The sequence below is a fragment of the Plectropomus leopardus genome, chromosome 16, assembly GCF_026936395.1.
Source record: "Plectropomus leopardus strain MGB_pleo_1.0 chromosome 16, ASM2693639v1, whole genome shotgun sequence".
Taxonomy (NCBI): Eukaryota; Metazoa; Chordata; class Actinopteri; order Perciformes; family Serranidae; genus Plectropomus; species Plectropomus leopardus.
In genome coordinates this window covers 20,617,068-20,635,985 of record NC_142191.1, presented here as the reverse complement: position 1 = coordinate 20,635,985, position 18,918 = coordinate 20,617,068, and the positions used below count along the sequence as shown (strand labels likewise).

At 39.7% G+C, this 18,918-nt stretch overlaps 1 protein-coding gene across 2 annotated transcripts in view; it reads right to left on the bottom strand.

The window, feature by feature from the left end:
* The window catches only part of aven (apoptosis and caspase activation inhibitor), a 76,137-nt gene that overhangs the window by 41,404 nt on the left and 15,815 nt on the right, over positions 1 to 18,918 (bottom strand). The window lies entirely within an intron of this gene.

The window sequence follows — 18,918 nt, the reverse complement described above, 5'->3', positions numbered from 1 at the left end:
GAAATGTATCAAATTACATATCTTTTTAAACTGGACTATCGGGAAAAATAAAGGAGAAAAAATAAAATACATTCCTTTCATACCACTCCCATGTCTGGGCTGATGTGGCACTGTAACCAACAAGTGGTGTTTCGCCCAGATGAGCGTGGTTTTGCAGGATGTGGCAGTGAACGTGTCAGCTCATGAGTTTCTTGTGATGGAGGGACAGTTACGTTACATCAGTAATGGAGGTAACAACTTTTTCTCTGTCCAGTCATGTTAACCTAAGAATGTGCTAACAGATGCTTCATATCATGTGCCATGAAAATATTGGATGAAATTACTGTATAGCTAACATTATCTAACTGTAAAGAAGCTAACTTCACACTGACAGGCTTCTTTTGGAAACAAGGAAGTCGTACTGTGTCAGATGGTTCCTTTTATTTCTAAAGCTTTGGAAATGGGCCAACTAGACCGAATAATTCACTCACACTATACAATTTCAGACCAGTTTATCTGATGCATGCCAAATATGAAGGTGTATAGAATAAACTATTCAGGTTTTCTTGTAATTTCTACATTTGGTCTCACATCTGTATCCATGGAAACTGGTAGTCTGCTGTGTTTGGGCTGGACATAATGCCAGACACTACACTGATATCAGAATACACAGACCCACCATCGTGCACGCAATACAAGGAGCTGAATTTAAGAGTTTCTCTGCAAAAAGATGACCATAAAAATTGCAGATTCATCTCTGTTTGAAGTTACAGCTGGGCATGAGGTGTCGATTGATGCAAATTTGGTCACGGGGTTAAGGCAAATTTAGTAAACAACTTTTTAGATTACCGCTTAACCAACAAGTGACAAGTCACACACACAGTGTGAGCTAACATGAACGCAAATCAGGCACACACCACTCTGTGTTTCGCAGAATGTAAGGCTCTTTTACTTTGTAAAAGGCATCATAGTTCAACAAATATTTAAATTTCTAAATCCTGCGATTAACCAATTAACTGTTAACTGCTGACATCCGTAGTTTAAAGAAGGCATTTTTTTTTGCGACGGTAACAAAAAACATGACGTTTTAACCTTTCTGTATGCCATAACACATCACACACAGCAGGTTAACATCGATGTCCTGACTAACGGTGAACGCAAAGAAAAGCTACTTCATGACTAACAGCTCCCGCTTTTTAAAAATCTCCTTAACCTGCAAAATGTACATTTGTGAGCAGGTTACAGCCAGTTCCATCAGTGCCAGACATCGAGAAAAGAGACATAAAGGTTTGAGCTCAGAACAAAGACTGAATTGAATAAATAAGCTGAATTATGTCAGCAAGGTAGTAAATTAGTAATAGACATCCGGAGCACTGTACTCTCTCTCTTTCTCTCTTTCTCTTTATATATATATATATATATATATATATATATATACAGAGAACAGAGTATGATAATAATGATAATAATAATAATAACACAGTATGAATGAGTCTGCCATCTCCTGCAGGATCTTGAGAGGGTATAGAACTTGACAGTTTTCTTCCTGAAGCTTCAGAAATACCACTGAGATAAACTAGTTAAATAGTCAACTAGGTGTGCAGCTGATATGGGATTTACGGATGCGTGATTCTCAGTGATGCTGAACAATGTGCAGGAGTGTCAGAGTCACGAGCACGGCGGACTCTGGTTAGTCTGCCACACACAGATGGACGGTCAGTGGGAGACCTGACAGAGGAGCTGCAGTCAGCCGCAGGCTCTCATTTTGTTATATTAAAAGACACCCAGCCTTTCATGTGGAGGCGCTCAGCACCATCTGCGGCTGTCCTTGATTGCTCTGTTGTACGAGAGGTGAAGGGGGTCAAGAAGGAGAGTCTGCAGGAGGTCAGAGTCCCTGCTGTCAAACAGGCCGAGAAAAGATGATTTATGAATAGAAGCATTATCGAGGTTACAATGACAGCGAGGCAGGAGGATAAGAGAGGGGAATGAGAATGTCAGCTTTATGTGACGGCTGCGGGGGTGGATGCCTTTATGTCGGGCCACGTTGGTGTCAGTTATCAGGGAGATCGACAGATTTTCACTCTCACAGGCACATAAAACCTGGATTTGGTGGACGCGAAATCGAAATCTTAAACCACAAGACTGTTGTTATCTTAAGGAGATCAAAGAACAATCGCTAACTATTCAGAGCGCCTCACCTTCAAGCAAGAAACCAGAGAATCATTAATTCAGTGAGAAAGATCCAATAAGAGGGACACAATAACTCAATGTGCTGCCTCACATCCTACAATAATCACAATCATTTATGAGACACTTAACACCTCCCATTACTAGGTAAAGAAATGGTGGAAATAGTGGTTAATTAGCTTTTATTTTATTTTATTATTAAGATCTCTTGTTTACATACACTTCAAAGGCAATAATATCTATTATATTACAGCAGTGGTTTCCAATCCCTTTGGCTCTACAGGTTGTATGTGTCTATGACTACATATTATAAACTATAATTATCACCACGCGGTGTGTGCCTCTGCGAACCAGTTAAGTTATGCTTGCAGTTTACGTCCATGTTTGTTAAAAAAAAAAAAAGATGCTTCACACACATCTTCCCCCAGCAGCACAGATCTATATAACTAGCACAGTTTCAAGGCCAGCACCCAAACGAAGTTTGTGTCATCAATTCAGTACCTGACCAAACGTCTCCTCTTTTGTTCCTGAGTTATGATCTTGCCACAAATGTGTTTTTACAGAAAATTATGACTGCTCTGCCTGCTCATTGTAGTTGAACTTTGACATTTTTAATATAAAATACTTCATGATTATATCCTATTAGACATGTTAAATTTTGTCATACTTTGCACATAAAAGATTGAGCTATGGCCAAAAAGCATGTTTTATAAGGTCACAGTGACCTCAACCTTCCAAATTCTAATCTGTTCTTTGTTTGAACCAAGTGGATATTTGCAACAAATTTGAGGAAAGTCCTTCAAAGCATTCTTGATATATTGCATTAAAGAGAAAGAGACGGATGCAAGGTCACAGTGATCTTGACCAAAATGTAACCAGTTCATCCTTGAGCCCAAGTGAACATTGGTGCAAAAAATTCCCTCAGGACATTCTCGAGATATCATGTTCACAAGAATGGGATGGATGGACGGACAACCCGAAAACATAATGCCTAAAACCTCAGTTATCATAGACGCAGTGACATTAAAACTAGAGATCCTGCTTGTGGTTGTATGCCTGCACAAACCAGTCAAGATACACTTTCAGTTTATATATTCATTTGCGAAAACATGGATGCTTCACAGACATCAGCTCCCCAGCAGCACAGAAGATCGATACAAGCACCACAGTTTCAAGATTATTGACTCCTATTCAGTATCTGATCAAATGTCTTCCCTTTTGTTCCTGATTTGTGGTGTTGAATTCATGGCCAGAAAAATGTTTTTGCAGAACATTTTGATGTCAGAGTGAAGTAAACCTTTGACCTCTGGGATATAAAATGTCATCATTTCATCATTATATCCTATTAGATATTTGTGTGCAATTTTAGCTTATGAATTCTTGAGTTACGGCCAAAACATGTTTTGTAAGGTCACAGTGACCTTGACCTTTGACCACCAAATTCTAATCAGTTCATTAAAAAGTCCAAGTGGACATTTGTGCCAAATTTGAGGAAATTCCCTCAATGTGCTCTTGAGATACTGCTTGCAGATGGACAACTAAAACATAATGCCTATAGCAAAAAGCAAAGTCCAAAATCCAGTTGTTTAGTTTCTTCTGGTACAAACAGAAAATGATGCATTGAAGGGTAACTCTCTCATTTAGGCCATAATTTGTGATTCTTCATGAAAAGCAGAAAAAGTTGATAATCTTGTCATTCAAATGTCATTATGTCCTCTCCTTCCAGTGAAATAGGAAATGCTTTAGGATTCAGTGTGAGACCTCCCCAGAGGTTCGCCCCTTTTGTTTTGCTATTGTTGTTCTCACATCCAAATTGAAACAACTCTGTTTAAAGGGGAAATCTACGTCAAGTAGAAATTACCCTTCAACAGCGGCCTCTCACTCTCATTTTCGCTCTTTTTTCCAACTCCTGCTCCTTTCTGTTTAATATCTTCCCTGACCCTAATCCTCCTCTTCCTCCTCCTCCTCCTCTGTCTCCTTCAGTTTGTCTCCAACACACAGAACTGCTGACACCGCTGAACTGCCTCCCTCCTACACCTCACAGCCCAGTGTCATCCCGATCTGTGTCCATGGAAATACCATCCCAGGTAGTTCGGAGAGCGCTGACACAACCATGGCAACAGCTGCCGGTGAGGATGAGAGAAACTTCTGTCAGCGCTCCAGAGAAAGAGGAGGAGGGGTGTGAGTGAAGAAGAGGAGAGGAGTGAAGAAAAATGAAAGAGAGCAAAGCCGACTCTTCATTCCTGCTCGTCCAAACAGATCTGTGAGATATAAATTCTCTCTGCTCTCAGCTGACACTGTTTTAAGTGCATAGTTACACCCGCAGCCTCATATGTCACTTTTGAGCTGTGTTAAAAACACCTTTGAATCAAACTGCACTCAACTAAATAAACACTGGTGCTTGGGCTAGGTTTACACCAAAGACCCGACTTTCTCAGTGGGATCTGAAGATCGTAGCAGATACAAGAGCTACAACATCAAATGGAATAATTGACTTGCAGATTATAAATAAATCAACATCAACATATTTCAGCTTCTCCAATGTGAAGATTTGCAGCTCTTCTATATTTTATATCATTGGAAACTAAATATCTGGGTTATGGACTGTTCGGGCTCATTTATGCTCACTGTTTGATATGTTTATGGACACAGATGGAGCCTCCTGTCCGTGCTCGACGTTCATTTCATCCATATTCGTGCACGTTTTCTGAAAACCTAAACATACAGCCAAAAAAAAGCATTGACCTCCTCAGAGGTTCGCTAACTATCTGAACCAATGTGTCCCCTTATTATGTTATGATGTTGAGTAATGGCAAGAAAAGTGGTTTTGCTTAACACTAGGATGTCACAGTTGACCTTTGACCTCTTAGATATGAAATCGGAAGAACTTCATCATTATATCCTATCAGACATTTTTGTGAAATTTGAGCGAGTGAAGTTTTGTGTTATGGCCAAAAACATGAGATACTGTATTGAAAAGAATGACACAGACAAGGTTACAGTGACCTTGACCTTTGACCACCAAAATCTAATCAACTCATCCTTGAGTTCAAGAGGACATTTGTGCTAAACTTTAAGATATTCCCTCAAGACGTTTTTGAGATATCGCATTCACAAGATTGGGCTGGACAGACAGACGGACAACCCGAAAACATAATGCCTGGCATAATGGCATAATTATACGAATTTACATTCTCCTTGGATGAAATACCAAATTTGTTAATAATAATAATTATTAATTAATTTTTGATCAATCAGCTAACTGCTTTATTTTCTGACTGTTTTAGCACTAATTTCAGACAGGTGGACTGAAAGATCCATAGCAACTAACAACATGTAGTTATGAGTTTATTAAGAATCATCAGCATTCTTTAAACATTGTTTGACATTCGCAAATTATTCAAGTTCCTGAAAACGATGAAGTTAACTTTGGAAACATTCCCCGTCCTGTGCGGGAATTTAGGTAAATATTACTGTGATTACTATAATGCCAGTAAAACTCCTGACTTCACTGTAAACAACTGATTTAAGATCAATTCATTGCTCAAATTATTGTCTAAGTGCGTCAGTCGTGCCGCTGGATTTAGTGAGTTATTCCGCGGTGAATAAACACTGCATTACTCATGCTGTGTGCTAAGTGGCTCGGCTGGCATTGTGTAACTTCTGTATAATGTGGTATCCTGTCTCTTGACATCTTGCTGGCTGAACCCCACATTAACAAATGTGGCTTTTCTGCCTGCGACCTTGGCTTCGCTGAGCTATCTATGGCTCATCCCGCACTCATCCCTTATATTTGGGATGTGCTGTGGCCTCGCTCCTGCCTTTCTGTTCCGCTCTGCTCTTTTCCTGCTCCACTCAACTTCACTCTGCTCTCACCCCGCCGCTGTTCATCTTCACCCCCTCTGCTCGCGTTCTGCTCTGTAAGACTGTCGAGCACTGGCACTGAGTCAGGATGAAGATAAGACGTGCTGGATGTGGATCGCTTTGCTATGAACACAGTAAAGCATCGAAGAAACGCATCTAAACAACAACAAAACATCTGTTTTTGTTTATTTAAATACAACATGCTCTTTGCACTGTAGTTGTTGTTGTATGATTCCTGTATTTGAGCTGAAACAATCAGATAATTGGCAGAAAAATCAATCTTGAACTAGTATAGTGATAATTAAATATTTCTGTCGTTTTTTAAGCAAAATTGTCAAACATTTGCTGGTTCAAGCCTCTTAGATGTGATAACCGCTTTCATTTTTTTAATCAAATACATCTGGGGATTTGGACTGCAGTTTGGATGAAACAATCAATTCGAAATTGAACTGAAAACTAAAAACTACAATTGAAATAAATTAATAATACAAGCAAAAAGAGAAATTCTCTCTGGTGTTTTTTTTTTAATACTTCATGGAGTAAAGTAATCTGCAAATTAATTATCTCAGATATGTATGCAGAACCTGGAGGAAATAGGACAAGGTTTTGGTATTGGAAGTGCTCTAGTTTTGGTTTGTAGTGTGAGAAGTGATGACAAACAGTCCACATGGAGAGTGAAAGAGGCAGCTCTGGTTAAAGTGCAAGCTCAAACCCTTCGCTGTTGTCTGAAAATGATTTAGCTTTTTTTTTTTTTTTGCTTGTGAGGGTTTGTTTTTTATTTTTGATCACATTTTTTAGAAGTAAATTGTTTGAATTTATTTTTGTTTCAGGTTTTTAACCCATTTTCACAGAAATCAAAGATCTCTTTTTGGAGTGATTTACATTTAAAAATCCTTTGATGGAATCTGAAACCGCACATACAACATTTTAGGAAAGCTTACTGCCCAACACTTTAGAGATGCATTATTCAGGATTTGTGCTCGTATTCAATATGCCATTGATATTTTCAGACTCATTTTTGCTCATTGCCGATACGAATGTATGTGTCCCTGTGTCCTGTTTGCCAGCGCATGCCGCTGTTGCCCTGTTGGTTGCAGTACAGACAGATGCACACCCTTGTTGAGTGAGCCACACCTTTGGTCTACAGCTCACTGCACAGACTCTGTGCGTAAAGCTGCAGCCTCAACTTGTTCAGCCGTCTCTCTTGGAACAGCGACTAGTTGAACAGACACAGGAGGGACATGTAAGGAGCAGCAGAACCGCTGCTCAGTCTCCACTAACACCTGCAGTGAAATGTTGACATTTTATCTGACTGGAAGAGGAATACACACATTCCCTGCTCCCTCCTTTCCTCCTCCATTTAGCAGCAGAGTAATGGCGTGTGATCAGTGAATGGGTTTCTTCTCTTTTAAAGCGGCTGTCGTGGCAGACCCTTACTCGATAAGAGAGGAGATGGAGCAAGGCGGCTCATAGGAAACTGATCGAGTGTTATCACTACTGTGACAAATCCCATCTGAGAGGTGTTTGGTAGCACTGAGAGGAGAGGCAGGATGGAAAATGCTAGAAAAAAGACAAAGGTGAGAGAGGAAAAGATTGAGGGAAGATGGAAGGAATGAACGCAGACTTAAGTAAACATGCAAGAAGGACCGCACAGGGAAACTTCTTGCAGCAATTTGTGGAGCCGATCCTCTTTCTGAGAGCTGCAGCGTGCTCCCTGTCATGCTTTTTTAACCAAACCAATTAGCCTAACACGGCACGGCGCTGAAAACCACTAGGCGTCGATAAATCAGCGGCGCTAATTGCAATTAAAATCCTGAGCAAACCAGGCGAGACAATACAGAAGGCTGAAGCTATTTACTCTTAACTTTTAATGGTGATTGCGTGAGGCTGTGTTTATGACAAAGTCGTATCAGAGGAGCTTCAATCCACTGGAGGCTGCGCTCTCATTAGGCATGTGTTTTATGGGCGTGCAGCTTGTTTGGAGGTTAAGAGGCTGCAGCTTGGGCTCTACCTACCTGGGAACTAATCAATCAAATTCAAACACGTGATATAAACCTCTATTAATCTCTTTGCTGAACACTATAGGCCATGATGCGTGTTTTTCTTCATGTTTCATATAAATTTCAGGACTGCTGAGATCAATGGTGCCAAATAGAAACACGTGGTATACTTTATCATTCTGCATTTGGAGCAAACACATAAATCTTACTGTGAACTATATTAGTGTTCTAACTGCTTCAGTACATTCATGTTTTCATATGATGTATTAATGTTAGAGGACGATGCACAACTATTTAGAGAGTAATCCAAAATCACTGTAAGCCTGCATCTGAGGGAAATATACATTGACAAAAGGAAAAACTGAAACTGATGAATATTCTAAAAATGTTAGAAATACAGCACACAAACAGAAATCCACACATAAATATAAATTTATGATCATATTTTTTTCGTTTTTCACTCGCAAGCTGGTAGTTTATTTAGGCTGCTATTTGAAGTTAAGTGTTGTAATGTCTTGTTTGTTGATAAAAGTTTGTTTTTGCTTATAAACATTTATTTTTTTGCTGCATAACTGCACATTTCTAAATAAACTAAAACTCATATTTGCTCTGTTGAAATTGTCTCTGTTATAAAAAGCACTGATGTGTAAACTTGGCCTCTCTTGCTTGAGTTTAAGAATCTCGTGTCACATCCTGATTATACTCATCTCATTATGCAACCTCTAAAAGCAAACTGCCTGCACCAGTGGTGACTGTTTATGTGTTATATTTCAAACAATGTTACAGATGTTAGAGGGTGTGAATATGTTTTGTAGTAAATTATTTTGTATTTATATAAATATGTATAAAGATCTGTTTTCAAAGGTCAAAATTAGATAAATCTTAAAAACAAGCTACTGTAGCAGCTCTGTGGTGCTTTGAGCTAAGCACAAACATCAGTGGAGGTGTAACATTACAGCGATCTTGATCGATATATAAATTCAGTGATCGAATATCTAATATCCACCAGTCTTGAGATATCACGTTCAAGAGAATAAGCTAGATGAACCCACCAAAATGTAATCAATTCTCGTAACCCCAACACTTAACATTTAATCAGTGCATCATTTAGTCCAATGGGACGTTTGTACCAAATTTAAAGAAATGTCATCAGGGCATTCTTGAGATACTGTATTCTCGAGATTGAGATGGAGGGATGGACAACCCAAAAACATGCCTCCTGCCACAGCTATCGGCGCAAAGACATAAAAACACTGTTACTCGCCAATGATTTGATCATAAAACAAACCTGACCTGACAGTGACAAGAAAATCAAATGTCATTTCAACACAAACTGACTCGTGTGACATACGTTAAAACAATCAGTCCACATGTCGAAGGATCATTGGGCAAGATACTAAATGCCAAATTGCTCCTGATTGGCTCTGCCATCAGTGTGTGAATGTGATTGTTTAAAAACTGAGTAGTAGGTTGCACCTTGTATGGTAGTCTGGGTCACCAGTGTGTGTGTGTGTGTGTGTGTGTGTGTGTGTGTGTGTGTGTGTGTGTGTGTGTGTGTGTGTGTGTGTGTGTAACATGTAGTGTAAAAAGTGCTTTGAATGGATGCAAGACCAGTAAGGCTGTACACAAGTACCAAATGGGACTGAGCAGATTGGACCAAAAACTCGGCAGTGTGTAATAGGGTTGCAACAGTATGAGATTTCCACAGCATAAGACCGTCTCAGATAATATCTAGGTTTCACAGTATCAAGGTATTATAGAATTACTATTATTATCAGTCAGAATAACCATTAAATGAATGAAAACAGAGGGGTTAGTTTTGGTCTAACAAATGTATGTTTTATCACCATAAGTAAGACTTAAAAACCATTTCTTAATTGAAGTACGCATAAAAAGTACCCCTTTTGAAAAGAACTAAAATAAAGTTGAGATTTTTCTATCCAAGCTGGGATGTAATCTTACACACAAAACATCAGTTTCAGAGCCTTTTGTAATTCATTTATAGGAAACAAATAGTTTTTAAGCTGTTCTCTTCATGCTCTCATTTTGCTCCAGACTAGCAAAGAGATGCTACACAGAGGGCAGACGAGGTGAGAATGAGTGTGTGCTTTAGGTTCACATTTAGCCTCCCGGCGCTGGTCACTGTGGCTGAAACAAACATTGGCCTTGAGACAGCTGGGGACATCTGGGTCCCTCATTACAAAGATGCAAGGAGCCTCAGCTATTAGGTTAGCTAAATACATTATGAAACATCTAATACTGATACACACCTGTCTAAAAAATGATACACAGTGTGAAACAATCTAGCTACAGACAGATCCATCGAGAACATACACAGCATTTAAGTTAAGCTGCTTTAGCTAATTGTCATTATTCATTTTGCAAGTAAGAGAAATGTAAGAAATCAGCCGACAAACTGATGCATTTTATTCGTTAAACTGATGGTAAAAGGTGATTTTGTTTTCACAGGCGAAGCATTACCAGTGTTTTCTCTCTTTTTACAAAAGGCCTCAAAGGCCACAGGAAGATAAGAACAAGGCACCCACAGGCAGCTAAATAAAGACCTGTGGATCGCCTTAAATAAGCACCAAACTGCCAGAAAGCATGAATTTTTCAATGCTTTGAAGAGCGGATGAACTGTGACAGACACCGCAGCACTAAAATCATAACAAGATATCCAAAGCAGCCACCCCGGTTTGATCTATTCACTGCAGAAATCCCGAGTTCCTCTGTTCTTGTAGTAAATTCATCAGGAGACACTCATAACTGTCTGAGTCTCACTGAGTCGAGATGCTGCCGTCTCAAAGACACAAAACACACACCGCCACCTGCACTCTGTACAGACACACTTACAAGACAGATACCGTTTGTAGGATCATTCATTGTGCTCGTGGCTACACAAAGACAATGTGGAAGAGTTTTTTCACTGGCTGCTTTGTAGTGAATGAGCCCATGCCCTCAGTCCCCTGGTGTACTGCAATTTCCCAGAACTCATAGTGACGTCTTTCAATTGCTGCGTTAGTCTGAGCAACAGTCCAAATTACCATAGGCAGACAAACAATCAGGATTCCTACACATGTTCAAGATTTCATAACTTTTCCATGACTTTTCAAGGACCCATAATATTTTTTCACTTGCCCAGTGTTTTTCAAACTTAAAGGTTTCAAACTTCATTCGAACATGATTTCAGCTAGCAGGCATACATGAAGGGAGAGACGGAACGTGAGGAGAAAAAGGAAGAAAAATGCGAAATGGTAAAAACGTTGTCATGCATTGACCCATATTAGAGCTACGTCACGTCGTCAGCTAAAAAAATTATTTTGACATTACGTTACATTACTTGGAAGATTATTCATGAAAGATTCTGTAACAATTTCAGGAAACAACAAAATTCCATGATTCCAGGTTTTCCATGACCGTGGGAGCCCTGAACAATGTTTACTTAACAATGCTGTAAAACTGAGAATATCAGAAAATCCTAATATTTCTGAGGCTCAAACCTATAAATATTTCAAATATTTGCTTGTTTTAAATGACTTGAAATAATTTATTGATCAATAGAAGTTGTTGTTATAATTTTCTGTTGATAGATTCATGGATTTTTTCAGTACCAGCCTCCATAAATAAACCAGCCAGACCAAAACTCTGGGCTGTTACTGATTGCAGTTCCATGCAGCTGAATGAAAGTGTTCAGATAACATAGTGGGGAAACTCTGTTGAAAGTGTCTCTGTTAGGGCTTGGGCAAAAGCTGAACTTGGCTTAGGTTTTGCAAAACTGCAACACATTGTCATCCAGGAAAGTGCCGCTCTGGCCATCAAATGAGTGTAAGAGGTAGATGACTTTGCAGTCTGCCTGCAAGTCTGTGTGTGTGTGTGTGTGTGTGTGTGTGTGTGTGTGTGTGTGTGTGTGTGTGTGTGTGTGTGGGCTGAGCAAAAAGGTCACGTTAAAAATACGCATTTTGGTGTCTGAGTTCTCACACATGCAATGACAAAGTTAAATCTGATCTAAAATCGGACAAAGGACTGCAGTGGATAACACAAGAGGAACGACTCTTAACAAAGACAGCTCCTCTGATCCCTGTAACCATAGAAAATTACGGTTACAAAAAGAAACAACTCTCAATTACACATGCATAGAGGTTGCATCCTGGAAAATCAAAAACTTTAGTCAATACATCCACAGGGAGGCACAGCTTCATAGTATAGAGAACCAGAAACACACACGCTGCACCTGCATGATATTGACATATCTCACAAACAGATACCATCTGATCACCAGAAGAAGAAGACACTGATCGATCGGCTTAAAGGTTTTCAACACTGATGTGAGGAACTGTTTCATTTTGATTCATGCGATCACTACATGCATCAGTGTATTCATGGACTATTGACACGTTTACACAGCCAAACTGGGTGCACAGAGACACACAGAAGGGTCAAAAGGTTTGGGTCAAAAAAAGGGCAAGTAAGAGGCAGTTATCCAACATGTCCATCTCAGACTATATATTCTCCATGACCTCTTTGCTCATATTTGATCTTTGTATTGTAAGATTCTTATTTTGTGAATGCAGTGGTGGATGTAACGAATCATAACTCTCTTCTTGGTAACAAAGTTGTTTTTGTTCCCCGTACTTCACATCCGCAGTAGCCATAGCATTATATTTTTCGGTATCTCAAGAACGCCTTGAGGGAATTTAAAGGTCTTCTTTAATAAGGTTCCATATATCACCATGTATGACACTGTTACCCCATTTAAAAAATGTATTGCAATATTGTTGTAGGAGATATTAACTGACCTGATTTTCATTTTTACCTTAGTAAATGTATTTTTAATTTCAAATGAATAAGCATTCCTTTTTTTTGTAGATATGTTTACTGATTTTTCAAGGGCGAAATATTTTCACAATCTTGAGTTGAGTTTACAAACGTTAAGGTTCTTGTACTTTCCTTAGCATCATGCTATTTGTCATCTATAATGTCTATAGTGAATTCAAATAAACTTTCTTTAAAGCAGAAGTACTTTTGCTTGGGTATAATATTGCAGTACTCTTTCCATCCTTGGGTAAACAACAAACTGGAAAAAAAAAAAAAAACTAGAGGAGATTAACAATATTGAATGGCGACCACTTTCCATTAGAGGACCTTTTTCCTCACGACCATTCTGCCAAGATGCTGTGAGGCAAAAATGCCCTGCAGTCAGCACTGCTTGTGTTTCAGCTGGAGCTTTAAATGACTCTCGTTTATCTTTATTCCCACCAACTGCACACTAAGGTCACATTCATATTCAAAGGCAGCCTCTTAGGGACCTTGGAGGAATGAGAGATGCTCTCCAACGTGAGTAATGGGACCAGTTCAAGAAGGCACCACTACGGGAACCAATCTGTATATCGAATGCTAATAATCCCTTATTATGTATGCTGGAAGGAGTATTACTTCAGAGGTCTAAAGTAGTTATAACTCATTCAAATGCTGCTTGAATCAAGGGTCATCCTGGTTTGCTAATGGCAGCAGCGCCTGTTGAGAGAGAATCTGGCGCACACTGTTTTGTGTTTGTTTGAGTAAAGACCGTTTGACTTATGACAAATGTTACGTTTGGTTGGTCACAGCTAATGAGCAGCCCGAGTTGACATTAAATGCAAAAATGTTGAGGCGGGACGAGGATGCATCTGGTGGAAAGCTTTATGTGCCAATATTATCTGCACTATTGTTATTTACCACGAGACAAGCAACACAGTGTGGGAGGTGTGAAGCACGCACAGCAATTATCTTTATTTGAGGCAGAGAATCACACCATTAAATGACTAATTTGGTTTTTGTTTCTAAACTGCAGTCTTTTTATATAATTGGCTGAGCTCTGGGGAATTAAAGGTTATTTGACAATGTAGCACTGCCACAATTATCATCTGTAGACAAAAATCAATAGCCATGGGTTAACTGATACATCTGGTCACGACGTTTAAAGCAACATTATGCAACATTTTCACCTTAAAGTAACAGCTTTCAAAATCATTTTGATGTTACAGCTGAGTTTTCCAGCAAATTCTCAGAATGTATTTATTTTTTTGTGTGTGCCACAGCACAAACCAAACTTTCCGTGACTTTTTTTTTTTCTCATCAGCAGCAGTTTGTTGAGTTTGAGACGCTGGGTGGATAATTGAGAGACTACCTGTTGGATTATCACACTTCTTTTTGTTCAGTTTGTGGTCGGATCAATCAGAGCTGATCAGAGTACATCGATGTATCAGAGCAGCAGCTGCTCTCTCTCCTCTGCTGCTGTGTGGTTAGACGCAGCGCTAGAGTGCTGTGCACGCTGTTTCCATGGGAATGCAGCCCGTTTCATCTAAAGTAGGATGGAAAAACAATAGACAACGCTAAAACTATATGAATAAATGAAAAGTACTGTGTTTGAATGAAAAGAGAGACTCAGCTCCAAAACTAAAAAATCTCAATGAGGCCCTAGATGATGAAATTATGGCGGGGCGCCACAAATAAATGAATGTTTGGGAAACCCTGGACTCTTTCACTCCCTCTCCACACCCCAAAGTCCTGTTCTTCCAGTACATAACTTTGGTGAGCGGGTAGGATCTCTCAGGAGAAGTGTGTAAACACTTTACGGCACTATGTCACACACCACTTGTTAGCTATAAAGAGCTAGCTCTGCTGTTTGGTACTTTGTTTTTTTGTCGGCTGTTAATAATAAAGCTTTTCACAAAAAAGAGAGAGAATCTAGCTCAGGTTTTCTCAGTACAGACATCATGACAGAGATGAAGAGACAGAAAAGGATGTTGACAGAGGAGGCAAATAAACTAGAGTATCTACATGGCTCACATTTGTGTAAAACCCTGTAATATTACAGGGTATATTGCTGTCGTTATGGTTCTTTGGCGTGTGACGTCGTATTTGCTGGTTTCCAACCCTTCAGCTCGTCAATAAATGCACATGTACTGGACCATTCAAAAATAGTAATACTACATTGATGCTGACTACAGTTAAAAAATACTGAAAGTCTTCAGCACATCTTGACCACCTGGTACAGGAGAGAGGGAGATCATTGGAAAGGTTTCTTCTTTTAATTCTGCATCCTCCTCCACAGAGAATACCATTCAGCGTCAGGAGTTACTCAAAGTGTTTCTTCCCCCGAATGACCACAATGTCAATCAAGATCAGCACTTCTTGTCTAGACAACCAGAGATATCTGAGTGTTTGTAACCTTCTTTTGGGCCAACTGGACATCCTGCACCGCAAACTCCCCAAACTCATCCCACAATGCAGCTTTTGCTTCAATCACCATAGAATCTACAGTCCGTCTTGCTTGCTAATACACGTATGCTCATTTGGGATCCCTGGAAAAAAACTACGTCAAAAAGCCGTCATTCTACCAGGGGCGGCTGTGGCTCAGAGGTAGAGCAGGCTGTCCTCTAAACAGAAGGTTGGCGGTTCGATCCCCGACTCACATGTATCCTTGGGCAAAATACTGAACCCCCTGATGGCTGTTCCATCACTGTGCAAGTGTGTGAATGTTTGAAAAACTGAGTTGTAGGTGACACCTTGTACTATAGTGTCACCAGTGTATCAATGAGTGAGTGTGACTTGCAGTGTGCTATACAGGTGCTTTATGATCTCAGGCTGCTACCAGAGCAGACACAGACGACCTTCTAGCCACTGCTCTCTGTATCTATTACGTCTCTATAATAATACAGACAAGCACATGTATCATCCGCTCAGTCGAGCTATTTTTTTTTTTTCTTTTACTTCTCTTTATCTGTATTGCTGGCCTTGTACTGCTGTAACAACAAACAGAAACAACAACAAACTTTTAAGTCTGGGGATCAATAAAGGATTATTTTCTGAGCATTAGCACAAAGAAACAATAACACAACACCATTTGGGTTCAGATCAGGCAGGCCGTTCTTCCCATTGCCCCCATTCTAAGCCCCCAGAACCAAGACCCATCCCAAAATCTCCAAGAAGGAAAGATAGTCCTATTCTCCACCCTCTTTTTGTATAAAAGTGACTGTCATTTTAACAAAAAACTCCACAACAAGGAGGTAGAGAGAGATCTACTAAGTTCGACCCTTTAGTAATGTTAAGGCTGTATGTCACCATTCAAGTTGCACTTACACTTAACATCTATGTCTGTGAAAACACGGACGACTCAAACACATCTTCATCCCCTCAGCACAGAAGATCTATACCACCCGCACAGTTTCAGGGCAGGCATGTAAGGTTCTTGAGTTATGGCCAAAAACAAGTTTTATGACCTTTGACCTTCAACCACCAGATTCTAATCAGTTCGTTCGAGTCCAAGTGGACGTTTGTGCTAATTTTAAGGAAACTCCTTAAGGCAATCTTTAGTTACTACATTCACGATAATAACAGGGATGCAAAGTCACAGTGACCTTGTACTTTAGCACCAAATTCTAACCAGCTCATAGCTGACTCCAAGTGCATGTTTGTGTCAAATTTGAAGGAATTCCCTCAAGGCATTGTTGAGCTACTGCGTTCACAAGAACGTGCCTGACAGATGTACGTACGTATGGACAGAATAGAAAAGAATATAGAGCTACTTTCTGACTTCCTTCCTTTCTCTCTTTCGAAAAACGTTATTTATCCTAATCAATTCATAGAATGCAAATTACATTTTTAATTGCAAAATAAATCCATAGTCTTGTAAAACACTGAGTATTTGTTCCTCAAGCTACGTTAATTGATTCAGCTCATAATTGCTCTCTCCTGTATTGTTCTGCCATCAATCATTTAATATTCAGAATAATAGTGGTGGTTAACAGCGGTGTGGGTGTCACAGGGGTCAACTGCGTGGGTGGAGGCCTGTGTTGCGCCCAATCTACCAAAATCAAGCAGACACCGTATATACAGTATGTGCGCCTCATTACACGAACTCCCTCTGGGATACATTAGACATGCCTCACTTCCTTTTATATTGAATTTCCTGATAATCAATAGCTCGCCCGCAGCTTTGTGGTGCACTGAAACATACATGATGTATTCAAATGAGAACCACTTCAAAGAAATGCACGCCGCTCTACTCAACCTGTTCAACCTGTTTCAGGAAGCTCAGGCAAGATTTGATTTCTGAAGGAGCCAGATAAAACAGTGGCTCTTCAACTCCTGAAGGCTGATTGGGGAGGAAGATGATGAGCAACAGTCACCAAACCATCCATTATAATAATTACATATAGGAGCGCCATTTTTCAAAGCTAACACCTTCGCTGCGATGAAAAGACTGTTTTTTATGCACAAAATTAAATCATTTACGGAGAAAAAAAACCAAGAGCGCTGTTTCTACTGCTATGTCCCAGGATATAAAGATACTTAAAATAGTTTAAAAGTAGATATACTGCCAGGAGGTTGTATGTCTCTGCGCACCAGTCAAGTTGCACTTACAGTTTACATCCATGTCTGTGAAAACAAAAATGCTTCACACACATTTTCTACCCCACACACAGAAGATTTGAACAATCAGCACAGACTCAGATTAGTGTCACCAATTCAGTATCTTACCAAATGCTCCCCTTCTGTTTTTGAGTTATGACATAGAGCGATTGGAAATCCCTGTTTTACACTGAACAATGTTACATTTAAGTGTATGAATTCTTTATTTATGGACAGAATATGTTTTATGAGGTCACCTGAGGTGACCTTGACCTTTACCTCACCAAATTCTAATCGCTTCATCCTTGTGTCCACTCGAACATTTGTGGGAAATTTGAAGACATTCCCTCAGCGTGTTTCATTCCAGTTGACAATGCCATGAGAGGCTGTTAAAAACTAAAGTAAGTAAGAACTTAAGTATTGGAAGCAGGGCTGCAACTAACAATTATTTCCATTGTCAATTTATCTGTAGATTATTTTCTCAAATAACCGTTGGTTGTCTGGTCTAGAAAATGCTCAAAATGGTGAAAACTGCTGATCAGTGTTTCCCAAATCCCAAGGGTTACTATTGTTTGTCCACAACCCAAAGATATTTAGTTTACTGTCAAAAACCAGGAAATGTTCACATCTAAGAAGCTGGATACTGAGAGGTTTTAATTTTATGCCTCCGAGCGGGTGAGAGCCAAGGCCGGAGGCATTATGTCTCCAGTTTGTCTTTTATGATGTCCTAAAATCATAGAAACGTCCTAAAATCTGAGAAATGTCCTAAAATCCTAGAAAAATGTATAGGGCTGCTGCAACTGGTCCCTGGCCTCCTGTCGTTTTGCAAAAGTGGTCCCCAAGTAAAGTAAGTTGAGTAACCGTGATCGTGATTGTTTTGGTGATAGTTGCAGAGTGTTTGAGATATTTAGGAATTTTATTACCGAACTACACCAGCCAACCGAATCACCGTGCAGAAGTCGGCATGCATCTACTCATTACTGAGAGTCTCGTGCTTGCGACAGCGCGAGATGTAAACTTTAATGGCATCTAAGTGGCTCAAAAAATGAACGGCGATGCTTAATCCAGAGGGTCTTATAAGAGGCCTTGCAGCCTCGAGAAGAGAAAAAAAGCTTGTCAATAGTCCAGTTGGCCCACAACACAACATGAGCAAAACCCAGAAAGAGCAGAAGAATCTAATGACAAGGAGGAACCAAAACAAGCCCGCTCTACCACTGAAGGTCAGGCAGAGGAGAAAAAAGAACACGTGGAAGTGGTTGTCAATTACTTGACTTGCACATCTCCAATAAGTCACTTGTCATCACCACAGGCAGATCCAGGTCCACATTTTTTTATATATCACTGTTATGTTACATTAATATAATTTAATTCAATACATACCACACATTTTCATGATTCTTCCAAAACTTTCAGTGATTTTTACTAGTTCCATGACTTTTCCAGGCCTGGAAAATGTGATTGTGAAATTACATGACTTCTGCAGGTTTTGCATGAC